Source organism: Moschus berezovskii, chromosome 5, assembly GCF_049115385.1.
Source record: "Moschus berezovskii isolate FMDL1 chromosome 5, NW_MosBer_1.0, whole genome shotgun sequence".
Taxonomy (NCBI): domain Eukaryota; kingdom Metazoa; phylum Chordata; class Mammalia; order Artiodactyla; family Moschidae; genus Moschus; species Moschus berezovskii.
Window position 1 is genome coordinate 79,804,809 of NC_142464.1, and position 24,211 is coordinate 79,829,019.

Genomic DNA, 24,211 nt, shown 5'->3' on the forward strand with positions numbered 1-24,211 from the left:
TGGAATCAAGATTGTCGGAAGAAATATCAATAAACTCAGATGTGCAGATGACACCACCCTTCAAGCAGAAAGTGAAGAATAACTAAACAGCCTCTGGATGAAGGTGAAAGAGAGTGAAAAGGTTGGCTTAAAGCTCAACATTCAGAAAATTAAGATCATGTCATTCAGTCCCATCACTTCATGGCAAATAGATAGGGAAACAGTGGAAACAGTGGCAGACTTTATTTTCTTAGGTTCCAAAATCACTGCAGATGGTGACTGCGGCCATGAAATTAAGACGCTTACTCCTTGGAAGAAAAGTTATGACCAACCTAGACAGCATATTAAAAAGCAGAGACATTACTTTGCCAACAAAGGTCCATCTAGTCAAGGCTATGGTTTTTTCAGTAGTCATGTATGGATGTGAGAGTTGGTCTATAAAGAAAGCTGAGTACTGAGGAATTGATGCTTTTGAACTGTGGTGGAGAAGACTCTTGAGAGTCCCTTGGACTGTAAGGAGATCCAACCAGTCCACCCGAAATCAGTCCTGAATATTCATTGGAAGGACTGATGTTGAAACTGAAACTCCAATACTTCGGCCACCTGATGCAAAAAACTGACTCGTTTAAAAAGACCCTGATGCTGGGAAAGATTGAGGGCGGGAGGAGAAGCGGACAGCAGAGGATAAGGTTGGATGGCATCACTGACTCAATGGACATGAGTCTGAGTAAACTCCGGGAGTTGGTGATGGACAGGGATGCCTGGCATGTTGCAGTACATGGGGTGGCAAAGAGTCAGACACAACTGAGCAACTGAAGTAAACTGAACTGATAACTATGGTGTGATGCAGAGATCTCTAAATTCTTGAATTTCAAAGACCAGTAAAAGTTCATATAATATCCAGGAACCTATCAGTGTTACAAATTATCTGTTTCATCAAATAAGTAAAGTAACTTTTTAGAAAAACCACCATTCTAGAATCTGCCTGCAATACGGGAGACCTGGGTTCGATCCCTGGGTTGGGAAGATCCTCTGGAGAAGAGAACGGCTACCCATTCTAATATTCTTGCCTGGAGAATTCCGTGGACATAGGCGCCTGGCAGGCTACAGTCCATGGGATCACAAAGAGTTGGATATGACTGCATACTAACATTTTCACCACTCAATTATTAGCAACACATTATAAAAGGATAGTTTTAACACCCCTAAATGGACAGAATGAAAATTAGAATAAAGAGAGCCTTTTTACTTTTTTAGCATTTGGAGGCTTTTATACATTCTGCCAATGTAACCACATGGATGATGCTGAGGACATTATGGTAAGTGGAAATAGCCAATCACAGAAGATCAAATATGTGCCATGTGTGCTTGGTCACTCAGTTGTGTCCGACTCTGCGACCCCATGGACTGTGGCCCTGCCAGGCTCCACTGTCCACGGGATTCTTCAATCAAGAATACTGGAGTGGGTTGCCATGCCCTCCTCCAGGGGATCTTTCCAACCCAGGGATTGAACCCAGGTCTTCCATATTGCAGGTGGATTCTTTACCTTCTTAGCCACCAGGGAAACTCAACAATACTGGAGTGGGTAGCCTATTCCTTCTCCAGGGGATATTCCTGACCAAGAATCGAACCAGGGTCTCCTGCATTGCACACAGATTCTTTACCAGCTGAGCTACCAGGGAAGCCCAGAACAAATATATCAGGTATTTAAAATAGTCAGACTCTTAGAAACAAAGGTACGATGATGATTGCCAGATGCTGGGAGGAGGGCGGAACTGAGCTGCTGTTCAATGGGTATAAAGTGCCAGTATATAAGATGAATATGTTCTAGATCCCTCCTGTACAATTGTACCTGCACTGTACTATGTACTTAAAAATTCATTCCTTAAGAGGGCTGAGTGTTCTTACCACAATAAAAGATAAAAAATAAGGAAAAGCCCTTTTCACTGACCATTTGTCTTTATGAAAACCTTTACATGGTTCTTACTTTTCTTAGTTTGCTGCTGACTGGCCAAAACTGCTTCTTAGATGTAGACCAACATTTGGAAACTGCTGGGATAAAAGATGTGGCTGAATCTGTGCTGGCCCCAGGAAGTCACTGGAAGAGTTCTCTGTTTTGTTTTGAATCAATTATTGATATGGGTTTTTTCCCCAATGACTCAGCATTTCATTAAAAAAAAAAAGAGAGAGAGATTTTGGGAGCCAGTAATTGTGCATTTTTTGCCTAACACTTTAAGGTGAGAATTCACTGCTAGCTTTACCAGCCAGTTTTAAAACCTTGATCAAGTCGCTAATCTCTTCAACATCTTTTTCTCCCTCTGCAAAGTAGGGATTATCATGCTGTGGTAGGCGACCTCGAAGATGGCCCCCAGTGGTCCTAATTCCTGGTATCCACACCCTTCTGTAATCCACTCTCCTGCAGCGGGGCTGGACCCGGTGATTCACTTCTAAGAACAGACTATAGAGAAAGTAATGGGAGGTCACTCCAAGATTAGGTCACAAAGAGATTATGAGAGCTCTTTCCGCTTCCTTGCTGAATCACTGGGAGGGAAACCAACTGCCGTGTTGGGAGCTGCCGTGTGGAAAGGTCACTATGGCAGCCCAGTGATGGAGACCTCAGCCAGGTGAGGAACTGAAGCCTGCCAACAGCCACTCGAGTGAGCTGGAAAGGGAGTCCTCTGCCTTTAGAGGAGCAGCAGCAGACCAGCAGCAGAACTGTAGCCTCCCGGGAGACCCTGACCCGGAGGTACCCAGTGAAGCCACACCCAGGGTCCTGACCCACAGAAAGTATGAGATCATGAATATTTGTGGTTTTAAGCTGCTTAATGTTGGGGTAATTTGTATATGGCAATAGGTACTAATACAAATGCCTACCTTGCAAAACTGTGAAGAACAATTGGAAAAATGTGCTTAATTATATTACCTATGCTAATAAGCTAAAACATGTGAAACAGGAAGAGAAAGCCTAGCTCGTAAAAGGCAGCCTATAAATGTTAGTTTTCTCTTCCATTCGCCTCTAAAATGAGAACAATCATAACTGCTCAGTTGTGAAAATGTTTTGAAAAATGTAATCTACTATGGAACTATAATACATGTAATAATGTAAGGTATTATTGTAACAAGAAAGAAAACATTGTTACTTTAAGAGCTATTTGCAGTTTACACTGGTCTGGTTGGCCCAAAAGGAACGAAGAATTCTTAAGAAGACACTAGCTCTTTTGTTTGGGAGGAGGGGATCCTAAATAAGTGGGTACGATTATGAGAAAGAAAGCAATTCACTGAAAGCTGGAATTCAAAACAGGGGGTGACCCTGCTAATGTAAGAACTGCCCCCCAGGAAGCTTTGGCAATCTTGGAAAAATGTGTGGTTTTCCCACAATACTCAAGATAGGGCCACATACCATTTAATGTTTATGTTTAAAGACAGAGTGTCTCTAAAAGGATGGAGGGCCTGGAGGGTACATGGGCAGGAAATACAAAGATCAAGAGATAGGTACAGGACTCAAATCTGACCCCAGAATAAAGCTTAGCCAGTTTGGGGACAGAATGAAGGTATAAAGTAAATTATTATAGAAACACTCAAGGAAAAAGCTCTTTCTCAAAGTATGGAGGACAATCATGTTTGTCATAAATGTTTTCCACTACCTCTAATTTTATTTTCCTTATTAATTCTTAATTAATCTTCTTAATCTCTTATTCATTTAAGAGATACAAAGAAGGTATGTTGTTTGCTAATCAAGGAATGGAGTCAATAGTAAGTCAAATTTTCCCACAATTTATGTTACTTTAATAAAATCATGTGATTCCTTGGGTGGTCTCCTTTTTTTTCTTCTACTTTCTTTGAGGGGGAAGTAGAACTAATTTTATTATTTATTTATTTATTATTATTTGTCTGTGCCACGTGGCTTGCAGGATTTTAGTTCCCCAACCAGGGATTGAACCCTGGCCCTGGCAGTGAAAGTGCCAAGTCCTAACCACTGGACCACCAGGGAATTCCTGGTATGATTTTGTGTGGGTGTGTGAAGACTAAGAATCCAGAGTAGTTCAGAGAATAAGACATTTGTATACCCAGCTTGGGCATTGTACCTGCAGATGTGGCTGGGTCTGTCCTTTATTTCAGTCTTTCATAAGCCTCAGGACAAAGTCTAAGCTGCTTGGTGCAACATTGAAGGTCCTTCATCATCTGCCTTCTGACCTTCTCTCCAGTGGCACTTCCCACCCAATCCTTACCCACTCCTATGACACACACCAGCAACACCAAACTGCCCGATTGCCAGAATTCACCTGCTGTTTCAGACTTCTCTGCCTATGATCCACCATGTACTTCATCCTTAAGAACCCAAGTCAAAGTCACCCCTACTGGGAAGCAACCTCCAGACCCCATCGGTCCTTCCCCACAACCCCTTCTGTCCTGGGCATCTGTTTCCATAACTGCATTATGTTTAAGTGTGTGGGCTGCCTAAGTGTGTGAGCTACCACTCACTAGCTGTGTGACCTTGAACCAGTTATTTAACTCCCCTGTCCCTCAGATTCCTTATTTGTTAAGTGATGTAGGTATATCGTGAGGATTAAATGAGTCAATCCTTGTAAATTTAGATGGTGCCTGGCACATCTTAAGTGCTCCGTTTTCATTATAATTATAAATTTGCTTATCCTTCTGTTTGCTTATTTGACTGTGCTGCTGCTGCTGCTGCTAAGTCACTTCAGTCATGTCCGACTCTGTGCGACCCCATAGACAGCAGCCTACCAGGCTCCGCCATCCCTGGGATTCTCCAGGCAAGAACACTGGAATGGGTTGCCATTTCCTTCTCCAATGCATGAAAGTGAAAAGTGAAAGTGAAGTCGCTCAGTCATGTCCGACTCCTAGCGACCCCATGGACTGCAGCCTACCAGGCTCCTCCATCCATGGGATTTTCCAGGCAAGAGTACTGGAGTGGGTTGCTATTGCCTTCTCCGATTTGACTCTGAGCTCCTTGGAATTAAGGATAACACAATGTCCAACACATAAAAGAAACTGAAGACTATTTATTTCGTGCTAATGAAAATCTGGTGTGTGTGCATGTGTGTGTATTTTTAAACAGAAACTTCTGTAGCTGTGGATTCCTTAGTGAATTCCTTAATAATGCCCAGATGTTGCAAATATGAACTAAATTTGATTTTGTATATTCCATAAGCATCTATTGATAATGATAATAAAAATCCTAATTTTGTTTAAAAATAAGCCCCCAAACACTATCCTTAGAGCCCATGGAGAAGCAAACCAGGTCCATCTTTTATTTTCCTTCATGTAAACAAAACACCAAATTTAATTTGCATCTGTATCAAGAAGTTTTTTTTTTTTTTAAGAGTTTCATTAAAAGCAGAATATGGCATTTGGGAAGGATAATTAAATGCATCTGAAACCCAGGAGATAACAAGAGATGAAGAATTTTGTAATAATATCAGTCTAGTTAAATCCCCTCCCCTTCCTTCTAGGTTCAAAAATGACTGTCCTTGGAAAACAGAGTGGGCTCTTCATTTAGAGCCTTGCTGGAGGCTTTCGGTGTCCCTGGGAGTCTCTAATCTTTGAGGCAGGAGGCAGACACTGTTTCACACATTTTATCAAATCTGGGGAGTGCAGCCATATTGCTTCTCCTACAGACCTGACCCAGGTTCTACAACCTCCACGTGACCTTTCCTGACCACCCAGACATCTCTGAAGTCATAGGACTCATTAGCTAATCCAGAGGCTTCCAAACTTTTTCTATTCACAGGATCTTATGTCTCCCAATCTTTTTGTGGGTGATGTTCCTTGGTGAAAAGAAATATCTAATAGTCTTCATCATTAGCACTTATGTCCAAAAAAAATCATGTCCTAACAACTTAGCTGCAGTGAAAGAAATACTGCATACAAACTGAAAGAAAACTGCTCTTTGAAATTTTATTCTTCAGTTCAGTTCAGTTCAGTCGCTCAGTCGTGTCCGACTCTCTGAGACCCCATGAATCACAGCACACCAGGCCTCCCTGTCCATCTCCAATTCCCGGAGTTCACTCAAACTCGTGTCCATCAAGTCGGTGATGCCATCCAGCCATTTCAATCTCTGTCGTCCCCTTCTCCTCCTGCCTGCAATCCCTCCCAGCATCAGAGTCTTTTCCAGTGAGCCAACCCTTCTTACATAACCATAATTACTGACTAATGGATTTATGTGCCTGTTGGGCACTACATAACTTTTTAAACTTTGAAATCAGATTGGACACCACCACTTCCTTTGCTTGCTCCATATGGATTTTTGTGTAGTACTTCCATTTTTTTATCACAGTACAGTTACTGTGAAAATTCAGCTTTGCCAAGATGTAAGATAGAGGAATGTAGCATGATCTAATGTAGAAACAATGAACTACTAGTAACACATATGATGAGGATTACTGTCTTTGGGCTTTTTTTTTTTATTATTTAAAAAAAATCCCATGGTGCCCCTGTGAATTCACCATAGCACCCTGGGGTGCCTCAGTGTACAGTTTGGAAATCTTAAATATTATCCCTGGCTACTCAAAATTTGGCCATGAGCCTTCAACCTTGGCATTAAGTAGGAACTTATTCCCACCGCCCCCAAACTACAGATCAGAATGCGCATTTTAACAAGATGCCTAAAGAGATTTGTGTGCATATAACAGTTTGAGAAGCACAGTTATAAGCATTATTGAGCACCAGATCATATCCTGCTATTTTGAGATGTCCTATATTAGTATATATTTTTAGATTCTTGTGTATTTTAAAAAGATTATTGAATCTTTTCTGTACAACTTTCCCAAGTGGGTAGTTAGCTAGATGGAGGGCAGAGATGTCATTATGCTTTGTGATCTCCCCAGTGTTCAGTGTGGAGTATCTTGCATGGAGTAAGGGGCTCAAATATCTGCTGAACAAATGGATCCAATCTCTGGGCCTCCCAGACACACTCGGTAGAATCACTTGTATAAGAAAATTATTGGCAAAGCTAGATCCCAAAGATACTAACAACATTCTTAGTAGATATAGAATGAATATGGCATTTTAGGATCTTGGGTTTACTATGTTAGTTCTTTTAAAATGGACACATCCAAATATTTGAGTCATAGCAAGAAGAGAATTATACCTTATTTTTCAGCCTGATGGGGAATATAATTATGTTGTAGAGTTATGTAGTCCCAAACTACAGTGACATGACTATATAGAAGTGAAGGCAGAAAAGAAGCCATTAAAATTTAGGTATGCTACATTTCCTGAAAATATGATGCACTGAGTGTTCCAAGATAATAATGCCATTTATTAATTGCATTCACGAATCATTTGAATGCCAAAATCTGCATCCATGCAAAATGTCATGGAAATTGGATATGATTCTGTTTAAAACAGCTGTCTCCACTACAGCCATACTGAATGTACCAAATTCTTGGGAATAAATTTGAAAGGAAAAGAAAGCAGAAACATTTCTTTGCTTTGTCAGAGGGTTCAAGTTTGTTCTCAATGCCACCAGGCACTCACTACTTTTCTTTTTCCTTCAGAGATATTTCTTCCATCAAATGTTCCACTACCTCATTGAGACAAAGCATCATGCTAGTGGATACAAGGTTGCTTTGGTCTTTCTGCAGCCAGTGTGAATCTGCCTCATAACCACAAACTACTTTGTGTAGTTTGTGTGAGGGAAGAGCGGGACTCAGATAGGAGCACAGAATGGTGGCATCTTAATAGACCAGTAGGTCTTGGAGGTATAAACATCCACTCCTTAGCATGTGGTCTTGACTCTAGCTCTGTAACGCACCCCACCCCCTCCCACTGCAGCCATCACTCAGCTGGGTTACTGCAGCAGGTGCTTACTTCGTGTCTTGGCTTCATTCTTTCTCATTAATACAGCCCATCTCCACAGAGCCTCCTGACAAATCTTTAAAAACAAAACAAGACAAAAATAGGCCACATTACTCCTTTGCCCAAAACTGTCTGATGGGTCAGAATTGCTCATGAGCACTTGAATAAAATCCATCCTCCTTCCACAGCTTAACCAGACCTTACAGGATCTGGCCACCATGCACCTTTCTAACCTCATTCCATATCCACTCCATTTACACTACTCTCCAGCCACGCAGGTGGCACTAGAGGTAAAGAACCTGCTTGCCAATGCAGAAGGTGTAAGAGACACAGGTTCAATCCCTGGGTTGGGAAGATCACTTGGAGGAGGGCACGGCAACCCACTCCAGTATTCTTGCCTGGAGAATCCCATGGATAGAGAGCCTGGTGGGCTATGGTCCATAGGGTCTCACAGGGTCGAACACAACAGAAGCGACTTAGCACTAGCCACACTCACCTCCTTATCCCTGGAATGCACCAAGCTCCTTCACTCTTCCAGGCCTTGCGCTAGCTTCTCTTGCTGCCTGGAATGCTCTTACCCTAGATCTTCATGTAGATAACTGTTTCTCACCACTCAAATATCAGCAAAGAAGGAATCTCTTCAGAAAAGTTTGCCTGTCTACCCACCCTATATAAATAGATGCTCTTAACAAACACATATAATACCAAACACTCTGGATATTATTGGTATTATCCTATTTCATGTTCTTAAACACATATGCTATCTGAATGCATCCTATTTATTAATTAATATGCCAGTTTTAGAAATTATGTTTCCCCATAATAAAAAATGCTCAATGGGATCAAAGATCATATATATTTTATTCACTCCCACATTCCTTGAGCAGAATTTTATATAAGAGGCATACTTTTATAAAGGTTTTAGAAATGAAACCTCTTGTTTTCCTAGAATAATTGAGATCCAGAAGAGTTGTGGACATGTGCCACACCATATAGGCAGTTAATGATGAGGCCAAGGACCCGTCTAGGAGTTACTGGTTCACTGCTATTTCTGTTGTACCTCCTGGCTTTCATTCAAAGGGAAAACAATCTCAACCCAAGTGGCTTAAAAAACTGTTCAAAAGAAATTCAGATGACTCTGATTCAGACATGCCCCATCTTTGGATATGAAATTGTCTTCAAAGTTCATTGTCCAAACTCTTTTGTGTAAAGACTTCTTACCAAACTTCCCAGGGTATTCACATACAAGTCAGTTTAGACTTCAAGGTAGAAGCTGTTTTTTTTTTTAAAGTTTCATCTTTTATTAATAAAATAAATCTGTTGTTGAAATTAACATATCAGATGGAACAACAAAACTAGAAATAACTTAGATCTCTGAAGATAATTTATTCATTAAATTAGAACTTTTTAACACAGGCAAAAGAGAAAATAACTATTATTAAAATGTTCCAACCAAATTGCTGCTTATCTTACACTATGCTAATTAGTAACAGCACCCGAAATTCACTCTTCCACAACCATCAGAGAAAATTGGAGATTATAGAAAGGCTGCAGGAGGAGGGTTGATAGGCAGGGAGGGGGGCTGTGCTAGTAGTTATTAGAAAGACTGAATACAAACCATAAAGGTTTGAGTTCAAAACCATCCTTGGGGTTTGTGTCAGATTGTTAATACTTCTATCTTCTTTCCACCATCCTGAGGACAACCCCGTAATACTTGCAAGTTAGGTTTCTCATTGGATTATGAGAAACCATTTTCTGCTTGCAGATAGAATGATCCTAATAAAGCACAAAATATACTAGGTCAGGTTCCCACTTAAAACCCTTCAAAGCCTCCTCATTGCCCTTAGGAGAAAAATGCACACTCCTTAGCATGAACTACTGGTCCTATCACAGTGGTACCCCTATTTGCTTCTCAATTTTATCTTTCCTTTGTATTCTCTGCCTCAGTCACACGCAACTATATTCAGTCTTTCACCTGAGAACATTTGTAGATGCTGACTCCTTAGCTGGATGCTTATTTTTCTTTTAAATGTCGGAAGTATAGTATAACAGCACATGTTATGGACTGACCTTTGTACTCCCAAAATTTGTATGTTGAAGCTCTAACTTCCAGTGTGACTGCATGTGGAGATAGGGCCCTTAGGAGGTAATTAAGGTTAAATGAGGGCATCAGTGTGAGGCTCTAATATGATAAGATTAATGTCTTCATAAGAAGAGAAACCCAGTAACTTTCTCTCTCTTGCTCTCTCTTTCTAGGTGTGCACAACTAAGCAATCATTGAGCACACAGCAAGATAGATGGTGGCCCCTTACAAGACAAGAGAAGAAGCCTCAGAATCAAACCTGCCTTTCTGCCACCTTGATCTTGGATAGTGTCTTTTATAAGCACCTTGATCCAGTCTTTAGAACTGTAAGAAATAAATTCCTGTGGTTTAAGCTACCTAGTCTACGGTATTTTGTTATTACAGCCTGAGTTGGCTAATACACTCTAGAAAATATTATTAAAATAATAATACTAACAACAACAGTGTAGTTCGTGTATTCCAGGTATTGTACTAACCATTGTAAAATGTAATAGCTCACATAATCTTCAAGACACACATAATATAGCTATTATTGTTTCCATTTTACAAGTAAAGTACAGTTCAGGGAGGTTATATCTTTCTCTTAGCAGTGATAAACCTGAAATCAGTAAAGGTAAGTAATGTACACGTCACACACACAAGGTGCCTTGAGGAACAGGGATTGTGACCTGGCCCTAACTGGCTGCAAGTCCTTTGTAATCGTTGCCCCATGCCTACCCAGAGATTAAAGCTCTGGAGTCCTATGAGGGACTGGGGAAGGACCCTGAGATGTCTTGCCTAAAAATGTCTAATGGTGTGCCAAAAGATACTCACTTCAAGTATCTGGAGGAGGGATTAATTTGGAAGAGGGACTAGATTATTTTCCAAAAACTTAGGCAAAGTCATTTGAACCAATGACAGGAAGTTTCTGAAAATAGATTTCAGGCACTTCAATGAAGATTGTTCTAAAAGTTCAGAGATGGGATGGGCTATCTAGAGACCTGGGTCTCAAGAAGTGGGTTGAAGAAGGAACTGGAAATTAATTAAAGGCTAGAATGGAGATGACCAGACACTAGACTAGCATTGGACCAGATAACCTCTAAGGTTCCATCCAGCTTCAGGAATAACTGACCCCAGGTTTTCAGAATCAGTGGACTCTTCATGACCTAATTGTTGGTACAGCCATTTAAGTTTGCAAAACACATGGTCCTAAACCAACCAGACCTGTTTGGTGAAGATGTGGTTGCATTTTTCTTTCACTTTTATAACCAGACTTCCTTTTACTGAATGCTGGAAGGGAGGTACAATGAAGTGCCCATTCTTGCTTGGGAATAGGTAATTGAACTTGTGGGTTCGCTAAGGTCATCCCAGTTCTCCACTTTTACTTCACCCTCTTCCCCTGATTCTTGAAGCCCAAACTAGGATGGTAAAACACAACAAGGCTCAGTGAGGGAAGCTATAGCCTCTGGTTTCCATCTTTCATAAGCAAAATCACAAGTACAATACTTCATGAAAGGAAGTTTTATATTTTACAAAAGGAAGTTTTACTTTGAAAACTACTGGAGAAGAGGTAAGGGAAACAAATATTTCTAGCTTGCTGTAATTCACTTTGCCAAGTTGGCGGCAGATGTATTCTTTTTCTGGGATTGTTTTACTTTTTACTCTATTTTCCCCCCACATTTAATTATACAACCATCAAGCTTTTGTTCTCCCAATATACCTAAGTAACATTGGATGCTTTCTTTTCATTTTAGACTGACCAGCACAGTTCTCAGGAAATTAATTCAGCCAATTTGTGCTTTGCTTTAAAGCAATAAATAAATGTCTTGAGTGCCTATTCTGTGCCAGGGTCTTTGCTAGATTTCAGGATACAAAAAATGAACAAACCCTGGCCTCCACCCTGGAGGAAAAACTTACTGAACTTTTTGGGTTGCAAATTAAAGAAACCCAGCTTCAATTACCTGAGGCAAAAAAGGGGAGTTCATTGACTCACACATTCAAACCACAGAAATGACCAGGACAACATGAACTAGAGACTTGAGTGCTTTTCATATATTTCTTCCCATCCCTTATCTCAGCTTGATTTCCATTTTAGAAATTTCCCGTGAAACTGACACCGTAACAACCAAGAACTCCAGGTTATACCTTCTCTTTTTTTTCCACCAAAGAGGAAGAAAAGCTTTTCCACACAGTTACATATAAAAACGTCCTAGGAAAGAACCTGATTGGTCCAACATAGGTCATATGCTGTCAGACATTGCGGCTATAGGGGCAAGGTCAGCAATCTTAAAAAAAAAAAAGGTTTATTAAAGTACAATTCATATACAGAGAACTGCACATATTTAATATGTACAGTTTGATGAGTCCAGACATCTGCTACTATTTAAACTTCATATTACAACAGAGATGTCTGCGAGGGTAGAGAGGGAGGAACAGTTTCCTAAGACAAAGGGGGTGCTGCTGATGGTTTAGTTGCTCAGTTGTGTTGGACTCTTTGTGACCTCATGACTGTAGCCCACCAGGCTCCTCTGTCCATGGGATTCTCCAGGCAAGAATACTGCAGTGGGTTGCCATTTTCTTCTCCAGAGGATCTTCCTGACTCAGGGATTGAACTAGTGTCTCTTGCATTCCAGGTGAATTTACCACTGAGCCACCAGGGAAGCCTAAAGGGGGTACTATTACTTGAAAAAAGAGTGCTCCTATGCAGACCAAAGACCACAAATCCATCTCAAGGAGCTTACTAGGTTACAGGGAAGATAGATATGCAAGCAAATAACAGTAATGTAATGTTATAACACGCTTTAATGGAAGTATGTTTAAGAGTAATGCTGAGGGCCATCAAAGCACGAGAAAGAAATTAATTCTTCCTAGAGGTTTAGAAGGAGCTGAATTCATGGAGAAATGAGAAGGGATGGGAAAATAGGATGAAACCAGGTTGTGGTAGGCCTAGTGTACTAAGTTGAGGAGTTTGGGTACAATTCAGTGGGTTACAGAATGGGACTTGAGAATATTATGCAGGGGAGGGTCACAGGACCATTTAGAGACATCCTCCACGGGATTCTGCTCTTTTGGAGATCCAGCTGGCCCTCTGATAGACATATCAATTTCCACAAGACAAGGAGTCCACAGGGCCAATGAGGTGTGTTCACCCACAGCCTGTATTCTTTCCCACTTCTAGATCACAATCCGAGTGCTAAGAAACTGAAATTCCCTGCTCAAAGGATGACAAGCCTGCTTTTAGGGTTTGTAAGTTCTGCAGACTGCCATAGGTCTATCCTCTAGTCCTCCATTTAGTTCAGTTCAGTCGCTCAGTCGTGTCCGACTCTTTGCGACCCCATGAATCACAGCACGCCAGGCCTCCCTGTCCATCACCAACTCCCGGAGTTCACTCAAACTCATGTCCATCGAATCGGTGATGCCATCCAGCCATCTCATTCTCTGTCGTCCCCGTCTCCTCCCACCCCCAATCCCTCATAGGTCTATCCAGTATAGGAAAAGAATAATCTTTTCAATGAGCTGTGCTGGGAAAACTGGATATCCACATGCAAAAGACTGAAGTTGAACACTTACCTCACATCATATACAAAATTAATTCAAAATGAATCAAAGACCTAAATAAAAGAGATCTGTAAAATTCTTAGAAGAAAAAATTGGGATAAATCTTCATGACCTCAGATTTGGGAATGGACTTATAGATGTGGCATTGAAAGCATGAAAAACAAAAGGAAAAATAGATAAGTCACACTTCATCAAAGTGAAAATTTTTGTGCTTCAAAGGACATTATCAAGACAGTGAAAAGACTGGGAAAGAAATATTTGTAAATCAAATGTATGATGAAGAAGACATATCTATATATAAAGAGCTCACATAGCTCAGAAATAAAAAGATAGCCTAATTTAAAAATCAGAAAATAAACTGAATAAACATTTCTCCAAATAAGATAGACAAATGGCCAATAAGCATATGAAGTTGTTTAACATTATTAGTCATTCAGTTCAGTTGCTCAGTTGTGTCCGACTCTTTGCAACCCCATGAGTCACAGCACGCCAGGCCTCCCTGTCCATCACCAACTCCCGGAGTTCACTCAAACTCATGTCCACAGAGTCGGTGATGCCATCCAGCCATCTCATTCTCTGTTGTCCCCGTCTCCTCCTGCCCCCAATCCCTCCCAGCATCAGAGAAATGCAAATCAAATCTAAAGACATGAAGGTGTGGCATGCGAGTGTTCTCTCAGTGAGTCAAATTCACTCAGTCAAGTCTAACTCTGTGACCCCACGGATCGTGGTCCACCAGGCTCCTCTGTCCATGGAATTCTCCAAGCAAAAACCCTGGAGTGGTTTGCCTTTCTCTTCTCCAGGGGATCTTCCTGATCCAGGGATTGAACACAGGTCTCCTGCATTGCAGGCAGATTTTTATCGTCTGAGCCATCAGGGAAGCCTATCTGTCGGTAAAACTGTTAATTTTTTTGAAAGGCAGCTTGAAGGGAAGAGGGAATAAGTAATTCAGTAAATATATAGACACTTACATACAAAAGTGCATAAATAAAATGGGCATATATTTAAAACAAAATGTCCAGATTCCCTTTGGGGTATTGCCAGCGATGTTAAGTTATTCTGTAATAAATAACATTTAGGTATCAAAATTCTTAACTACTTAAAAGCTTAAAAATGAAAAGCATTCCATTCACTCCAGTTGCCTATTAAATGGGTAATTAATCCCTGTTTCTAGGCCTCATATCTTCCTATGGAAATATTCTTCCAGTGCAACACACCTGGCCTCTCCAAACCCCTGTCCCCAATACAGCAGCAACTTAACTGTCTGGTGAATTTAAAAATGAAACTGAGCGTGCGCTCTAGTGCAGCTGGGTCTGCCTGCAGAGAGGCATTTAGGAAGCTCCTTGTGGCAGTCTTTGTCCCTGCAAGGGATCAAACATGACTTAGAATGGAGGGGAAAGGTGTTAGAGATCCACGTGCTGCTCTCTGCGGTGATTTTAAAACATAACTGCAAATTCTCTGGCATTTTTCCCATCTGGAGGTAGAGTCTCTATGTACTTCCCTTTTGAACCTAGCTAAGGACTTTGCTTAATCAATAGAATAAGACAAACGTGGTGTAGCCTGACTTCTGAGGGTGTTAAAAGAAAAAAAAGCCACGTGGCTTCTGTTAGTTTCTCTTGGAACAATCATTTTGGGACTCTTCAGTCACTGCGAAAGAAGTTCGGGGACCCTGAGGTCATCATATGGAGAGAGCATATGCCACCGGAGGGAGAGACAGTGCTCTAGCCACAGCTGTTGGAGGCTTTCCAGCCCAGGTGCTAGACATGGCAATGAATGTGCCTGCTCCCCGCCACCATTTGACTGCAACCATATGAGGGACCGTGTGAAACTCACCTCCGTGAGACTAGCAAGTTCCCATTTATTTGTGAGCAAATAAATGATTGCTATCATTTTAAGGCATAATCATTTTATGGTTTAGGGTGGCTTATCAGAGGGGAAAAAAATCCAGAACACATAATATTCTCCACCCCAGTCTTTACTAATAATGAAATTTGATATCCTCTCTTTTTTTCATTTTTTTAATTTTTGGCCCCACCATGTGGCATGTGAGATCCTAGTTCTGCCACCGGGGATTGAACCCATGCCTTCTGCAGTGATAGCATGGAGTCTTAACCACTGGACTGCTAGGGAAGTTCCTGATCTGCTCTTATCTAACCTCTCTTTCATACTTGTCAATTGGTTCCAAACTCAGGAGGGAAAAATTTATTCAGTGGCCTCCTAAAACGCCAACGTTATCAACCCAATATAAGAATTTTTCTTGTCCACTAAGTGGACGTGGATGGTGTCTCTGCTAGACTTTAATGGTCAAAAATGTCTCCCCAAACAGTCAATTAGAAGGGCTTTTTCTTAGAATGTTATTTCTTAAGTTTTTGAAAACACTTTAAAATAGTACTGAACAAATCTGCTCTTTCTTGTGCATATACATCTGTCAAACCTTTCACAGCAGACATTTTTCTCAACTCCTCGCCACTTTTCTTCTTATTAGAGGTTCAAATAGTGCAGAGGTCCTCAAACTTGCATGTGCATCAGAATTGTGTGAAGGGCTCACAGCAGGGGCTCCTGGATTCCCTCCCCAGAATTTCTGATTCAGTAGGCCTGGGAGGGGCAGGAGAATTTTCATATCTAGCAAGTTTCCAAGTGCTGCTAATGCTGTGATCCAGCGCAGATACTCTTTGAGAACCACCGAGCTTGAAAAATCAAATGTATAGAATGGTAGAAAGAGTCCTCATGTTGGCTGTGCCATCTTCTAGTAAAATGCAAAGGTCCCTAATAAGACGAAGGTCCCTGTGTGAATAAAGAGGAACAAATGGAAGATAATCAATTTGTAACTCCCATTCATCAAGTGACAATGACCAAGACCATTTCATGAAGGTTGGTCATGAAGCAAGTGTTTTCGTTAGTCTCTTTAAAATACATGGTTTGGTCACAAAGACAGTGCCAGGCTACAAGCACTAGACACTTGTTGAATCCAAAATGCTGCCTGTTAATAATGAGTCCATCTATGAGTCTGTGAATCCAAGATGACTAGTAACATGTTTCATAAAATAATTATTTGAATAAGGCTATGTATTTCCTAAATAAATGAATGAATTCTTAAAAACAAAAAGACAAAGTTCCCCAATAAAAACCAAGACCTCTACCTATAATACATAATCATTGCATCAACAACGATAATGACAAATAAGTGCTTTACAAACTGTCTGAGGTTATATAGCCAGGAAATGTGGCTTGAAGAGATTTGCCTGTGGATTTCATCTAAGTGTTAATATCTCTTTTCAAAGTGACACGAGAACCAAATGAAATATGACAACTGAAAGCCGCGGCAGAATCCACTAACCCATTTCCTGTTTGTTTCCTTTATAGGCTCCTGTGCTTTCCAGACGCCCCTAAAACCCGGAAGTAAAAGCAGAGTGGGTAACACGTGCTGAGTGCTTTCATGTACGCACGAAAGAGGCCATATTCCTGGAAGGGGAGAGCTGATGCCAGTCTTAGCTGGGACCATTATCCTGAGTCTCATTTCGTCTGCAAAAAGGGACAACGATAGCCTTAATTTATAAGCTGTTGTGAGGACTGAGTTAATATATGTAGAGCTCTTTGAAACAGACTTGGCATGTATTAATTAATATTGTTATTGTTGTTACTGTCATTTTCTCCCTTTTAAAAATGAGAATTAGGCTCAGAGAGTTTAAGAAATATACCCCAGATCTCCTGGCTGGAACTTCTCTGCAATCCTGCTTCTCAATTAAACAAAGGAATTAGGGCAGGAAAGTCAAAATAAAATGTGTACCCATACCTCTGCCATCATCACTTGTGCCTGGAAAATACATTGCTAATGGATCACAGCACAGTGCTCTGCAGAGTCAAGGCTTCAGGACCCTCCTGTAGCCAGTGCTGTGGTTGGTGAGGGCTGCCTAGAAGCCCTTGAGACGTACCTGTCTGACCACACCAGGAGTGGGAAAATTGAATCTGGCACACTTTTAGAGAATTATGAAGTGAAAAGACCAAACCCAACAATGGAATCCTGGAATGAAAGGCTTGGGCTACTTACCAATAGAACACTATCACCACCTTCCCTCTCCTTTTGGGGTACATTTCCCTGACTCACAGTCTTCCACATCTTGGGGTGAAGTCAAAGAAAAGAGGGCGATGTCTACTGCCATTCTACTTTTGGTCTAGACCAACGGTTTCTTCATCTTTTAAAAAATTAACTTTGTATTTCAGAAGATATGCTTCAGTGACTCAATTTTGTCTGAGGCAACTTCACATTAAATGCTTCCTGATCAGCAGCAGGAACTCCATTAAAACCAAATAAAAAGGGAAACATTTTAAGGATCAAAGAAGATGAAACATTACAGAAACGCCACCATCATAGTCAAAGGTCCAGTAATTCTACACTGTAAGTTCCCGATTCTTTACTATGGTGCTAAAGAAATTAATTGTTTAATCATGATGAAGACATGGCTATAAGTAATATTAATTGATATTGCCTTGGGCCTACATTTTATTCTTCTACCACACTGAGAAGGGGATTATTATGCAGAGTAATGGATAATCTTCAAAAGATATTTTCTCATTCTCTGCACCCTCTCTCCAGCATGCACTCATGGGCACTTTCTCTTGCTGTTGCTCCCTAGCTGACTTCACAAGTTCTTATTCTAGTTAAGAGCTCAGAACAGAATCAAGTTCTCCTTGAGGGTGAACTTGTTTAAAGTTATAGCTAACATATATTCAATAACTCAGATGTTTCAAGCACAATCCAGTTCATTTAATGTGTCCAGTGCATACTGTTCTAAGCATTTCACAAATATTAACTCATTTAACCCTCATAACAATCCTATCAAATTTTACAGAAGAACACGTCTAACACAGAGAGGTCAAGTAACTTGCCTAAGGTCACACAGCTGGAAAGTGGCACAACAGCTACCTTAGAAACGGGTGTGACGGTTCAGCCTAGGGAATGTGTAATGTTAGGTGTTTATGGTAAAGCTCTGGCTTTCTGTTGATGACCCTCATGCTGGGTATGAACAATACTCACTCGCATGCTTGAATTCAGTTAATCTTAAATTAACCCTAAAAGGTAGACTCTAATTTCTTTCCACTTTGCAGTTGTTAAGAACCAAGGCAAAAATGGCTAAGTAACTTGCCAGGGCCACACAGCTAATATGTGGGATTCAAACTCAGGAGGCAGTCCCCAGAGCAGGCACCTGTGTCCAGCAGGCTGTACAGGAGAGACTTGTAGCTCTATTCCTGCTGTGCTTTGTCTCAGACACAAACCTCCTGTTTTCAAACGAAGCCTTCACCATCACCATTGCTGTGGTCTCATTATGTGGTCCGAGTAAACAGTGTCATTCCCCTATCCACACTTTCACCTCCCCAGTGCTACACCCAGCTGCTCTTAACACAGATCTAGACACATGAGTCAGTCCGTCTCCCTGTCTGACATCAGGGTGAAGGTCACACGTGAGAGCCAGAACTTAGTCATACTAACCACCAGGCATTCCTCAACCCACATTACCAACCCTGCTCAAATAGAGTCATTATGCCAAGAAACAGACAACTTCATGACTTTTAACCTAAAATCTGCATTTCCCCAGCAATTACATTTTCTTACTTGCACATCAGGAACGGTCATCACAGCAGAGTCTGGACCAAAGAATGAAACCAAGTTTAGTTTTAAATAGAAAGCTGGAGGAAAGGATTGTAATACATAGGACAGTGGAAACGTTAGATTCTCAGCCTTTTAATGCATTTAGCATCTGAGGGAACGTAGGCTTTCTCTGAAGATTTTGGAAACCAAAACACCTGGATTCTAGAGGCTCCCGCTAATGGTTATCTTACAGACATTCCTTCTCTCTCCATCTCTGTCCCTGTGAAGCCACACATGGCTGTTCATTTCCTGATGGAGAGCTCCTGGGACTCGGTAACAAGATGTTTGCAATGGATGCCCTTTATCTTTGGAATCCCTTCCTTCCTGCACTGGCAGAATCCAAATCTCTTGGCCTTCCACATAGCCTGTTCCAAAGGTTGTCTTTTTCCTTGAGCTTCTGCTTAAGAATGCTTAAGACTCTACGTGTTTTCTTGCTACTTACTGACACCACCGTGAAACCCTGTCCGACAGCGCTGGGCCCTCATTTCCCCTGCAGCATTTAAAGATACAGCTCAACACTCACTTAACTAGTAACTAACCTCCCTCTTGTAATTTTCTATTAAGAGTGTTTTCTCAGAGCCTAGAAAAGACTTTACGGTGATCAGCTTAGGACTCTTGGGAGTTGAACCTATTTTGAGAGGGAAGCACAGAGAGACGCCTGTAGTAGTGGATTCCAATGGCTAGGCTAAGCTAAACCCCAGCATCAGATGTGAGTTCCAGTCTCTGGATCTTTCAGAACAAATGAGAAGGCATAAATTAATTTTGAAAGATTTTAGTGTTAATGACTTTAAAGTTCTAGTAAAGAGCACTGTTTTCCCTAACTTTATCTTGCACAAAAGTTGAAATACCTTGTTCTTTGTCCAGATTTGAGTAACCAAACTGACCTAAGATCATTATTTTTTAGAAAAATAATCCTATAAACACAAACTTTCCAAAAGCAACATATTTAGTAACTTAAAGTTTATTTTGTTCACTGAAATCCATTTTATTGTGTGTCCCATTGTCCTAATAAAACTTGAGTGAGGAAATCAAAATTCATGTTAAAACAGGGGTAGTTTTTGCAGATCTGGCTGGCTCTCATTAACTCGTGATTTGTATATTTCCACATGTTGGTCGCTGTCTCCAAAACCATCCCTCCATTTCTCCAAGTCCAATTCATCACCAGGACTGGGCTTCATCCTCACACTGGATTGTCATTATCCTACTCTTTTCTGGCACCTGTCAAAACCCTGAGATGGCTTTTTATGACACTAAGGTCACTTGTGGCCATCCAGGCAGAGGCAGGAAGGCCTCCTGGTGTTTGCAGATTAGAGTATTCCCTGAATCTTGGCTTCTGGGCTCCTGCTTCCTGCCTGTTTCCCGTTGAAGGAGTCCCATAAGGCCATGGACTGGAGGATGCAGTTTCCACAACTCAGGGGCTATCAAGACTCTGGGTCTTGGGTTTTTTGATGACCTCTGGGCCTCTGTCTTGCTGACCCCCCCCCCCCTTCCCATTCAGGTGTTTGAAATGACAAGCTGCTATTTATTTTGCTCCATTTCCCACTTTTAACAGAAACCAGTAGCTGAAGATGTGCCAGGTGGTCCTGTTGATAAACAATGAGTTCTAATACAAGATTTCCTCCTGGAACGCCAGCTTCTTTTTTTCTGGCAGATGACCGAGGTGGGAGGAAACTTGGCTCTGTCTTCTAGACATTTTTCCTTTGGCAGCTTGTCTACATTCCCCACAGAGTGACAGAAGAAGGAGAATGGTACGCTGGCTGTGCAGAAGTTCCTGGGGCTATTTCTGGTGGTAGCTAACAGTCTAACCTTACTCAACTTACTAAATTCCTGAGGTCAGGCCACTTCCCAACTGAGCATCTGGTCTTAAGGTGGCCCCCATTTGTCTCTAGGATTCCCTGGTGATACTCCATCTGCCACGGCTGTGAAAAATCCAACCTTTCGATCTCTTGCACTTTCCATCAAAGTATTTCTTTTCTCTGTTCCTGGACACAGTAAGTGCTCAATAGACCTTTTTGAAGGCTCAGTGAACTCTACTCTCTATTTTTCCAGCTTCACGAATATTCCATTATTTCAGAATTAATGCATCAGCCCAGTAACTGACGTCCTACTTTTTAAGTTCCATGAGTGAGAGGGGAGTGTGCTGGAGGCTGAAGGTCTGATGGAGATCAGTTTGGTCACATGTGGGCCATGTGGCCTTGGCTAGTTTCTACAGATGCAAGAAGCACTGATCGAGTGACTGTGGATCAAGGATTGTGCAGGACATGAAGATAAAGAAATGAAATGCACTGTGCCTGCATGCAAGCAGTCTAGAGGGGATGAAGGGCATGAAACAGCAGTATTGGCATGATGTGATGGAATTATGTGATTCCAATGACACGGAGGTGTAGTGAAGGGCCAGTCCAGCTGTTGGTGGGATCGGCAGCCAGGGAAGTCTTCCCAGAGGAAATTGCACTTTGGCTAGGTCCAGAATTATGAATCAGCCATTCAAGGAAGGGAAAGAGGCATGCTTCTGGCATAGAGAACAGAATATACAAATTCAAAAACAGTCAGAGGCACAGAGATGGCCAACAGGAACATGAAAATATGCCCAGCATCACTATTTATTAGAGAAATGCAAATCAAAATGACGAGGTATCACCTCACACCAGTCAGAATGGCAGTCATTAAAAAATTGACAAACGCTGGAGAGGGTATAGAGAAAAGGGAATCCTCCTCCACTGTTGATGGGAATGTACATTGGTGTAGCCAGTATGGAAACTATAAACATAATTGCTATTTGATCCAGCAATACCACTCCTGGGCATGTATCCAGACAGAACTATTATTTGAAAAGATACATGTACCTTAATGTTCACAGCAGCACTATTTACAATAGCCAAGACATGGAAGCAACCTAGATGTCTGTTAACAGATGAATGGATATGACAGAAGAGGTAGTATGTATTTGCATTGGAATATTACTCAGCCATTAAAGAGAATGAAATAATGCCATTTGCCAGAACATAGATGGACCTAGAGATGATCATACTAAGTGAAGTAAATAAGAAAGAGAAAGAAAAATACCATATCACTAAAATATGAGATACATGAACTTATTCACAAAAAAAGGAACAGACTCACAGATGTAGAGAACTGATTTGTGGTTACCAAGAGGGAGGCCTTTGGGAGGAACGGATTGGGAGTTTGAGATGAGCAGATGCAAACTGCTATGTATATGTATAACTGAATCACTTTGCTGTACACCAGAAACGAAGACAACACTGGAAATCAACTATACTTCAATAATTTTTTAAAAAATGGGCAGAAGTTATCAATGACATTTCAAAAAAGCTGGGACAAATATTGTCATGGCAGAACGGTAGACGATGAGGCCAGAAGGTGAGGCAAGGTGATCTGTGTTCGATTTTTACCCTGAAGATGGTGGGGAGCAAATGAGGGTTTCAAAACAGGAGTAGCCTGATCAGACATGCATTTTAAAGTGCTCACTCTGACTAAGGAAGAGAAAGCAGTTGAGGGAGTTAAAATCCATTTAGTGGCATCTTCTCTGTAGAAGCAGCTGGCAGCCTAAGAGGAAGACTGTGGGGGCCAATATAGGACAGAGGGAATGAAGAGAAGGATGTCGATTTGAGAAGTGTTTAGGAGGTATAATTAATAAAACTCAGTGGCAACTCAGCTGGGTGAGGGCAGAAGAGAGGATAAGGGATCTTGGATGACTTTCAGGTTTCTTTCTCAGGCAATTGAATATCCAATGATGACATTCGTATAGCATTTCTTTTTTTTTTTAATTTGAGGATAATTACTTTAGAGTATTGTGATGGTTTCTGCCATGTAACCTATAGTATTTCTTTATAGAGGTGCTAGTGGCATTTTGGACAGGAAAATTCTTTATGTGTGGGATTCTCTTGTGCATTTAAAATTGTTAGCATCTTTGGCCCAATCCCCTAAGCTCCAGTAGCATTTCTCAGTTATTTTGACATCTAAAAAGTGACTCCCCACATCCCCTTTAGACCCCGAATACAGAAGGAAGAATGAATTGGGGCTCATGAGGAGAAATGAGACCAGGTGGGGGCACACTCAGTTTGAGGTAATAATTAAAGCTCCCATGTCTTCACCCAACCATCTCCTTGAGACATCACTCAAAGCCACTCCAACTAGAAAGATATCTTGAATTGAACCAACTCAAGTCTAATGAATCCTCTGTCACACAATATGCCCTATATCATTTGGTCCCAACTCAGCGTTGTGCATAAATGTCATTTCCAATGTTCATGTTCATGGGAAATAGATGGGGAAACAGTGGAAACAGTGTCAGACTTTATTTTGGGGGGCTCCAAAATCACTGCAGATGCTGATTGCAGCCAGGAAATTAAAAGATGCTTACTCCTTGGAAGGAAAGTTATGACCAACCTAGGTAGCATATTAGAAAGCAGAGACATTACTTTGCCAACCAAGGTCCGTCTAGTCAAGGCTATGGTTTTTCCCATGGTCATGTATGGATGTGAGAGTTGGACTGTGAAGAAAGCTGATCGCCAAAGAATTGATGCTTTTGAACTGTGGTGTTGGAGAAGACTCTTGAGAGACCCTTGGACTGCAAGGAGATCCAACCAGGCCATTCTAAAGGAGCTCAATATGGGTGTTCATTGGAAGGACTGATGCTAAAGCTGAAACTCCAATACTTTGGCCACCTCATGCGACGAGTTAACTCACTGGAAAAGACTCTGATGCTGGGAAAGTTTGGGGCCGGGAAGAGAAGGGGACGACAGAGAATGAAATGGTTGGATGGCATCACCGACTCGATGGACATGAGTCTGAGTGAACTCCGGGAGTTGGTGGTGATGGACAGGGAGGCTGTGATTCATGGGGTCGCAAAGAGTCGGACACGACTGAGTGACTGAACTGAACTGAATGTTCATGTGGGTGGGAAATTTTATGAGAAGCCCAGGATCTCTGGGGTCAGGCTATAGAACATGGGGTCTGTGCTGTTTATTCTCCCTGTGCCTCTCTGTATCCATTGACCACATTCCCTGTCTTCCTCTGTGCCCCTGGGGCTGAGGTCTGCAAACGCCTAACCTCAGAGTCACATCTGGCTGCAGCTTGGTTTGGCCAGTAGGAGGCACCAGTACAGAGACTGGAAGGCAGAGGAGAGG

At 41.5% G+C, this 24,211-nt stretch overlaps 1 non-coding gene across 1 annotated transcript; it reads right to left on the bottom strand.

Moving 5' to 3' along the window:
* Window positions 1-3,898: 3,898 nt before the first annotated feature.
* TRNAE-UUC (transfer RNA glutamic acid (anticodon UUC)) lies at window positions 3,899-3,970 on the bottom strand. The gene has a single exon. It is a non-coding gene; the product is annotated as a tRNA-Glu (tRNA).
* Window positions 3,971-24,211: the final 20,241 nt, after the last annotated feature.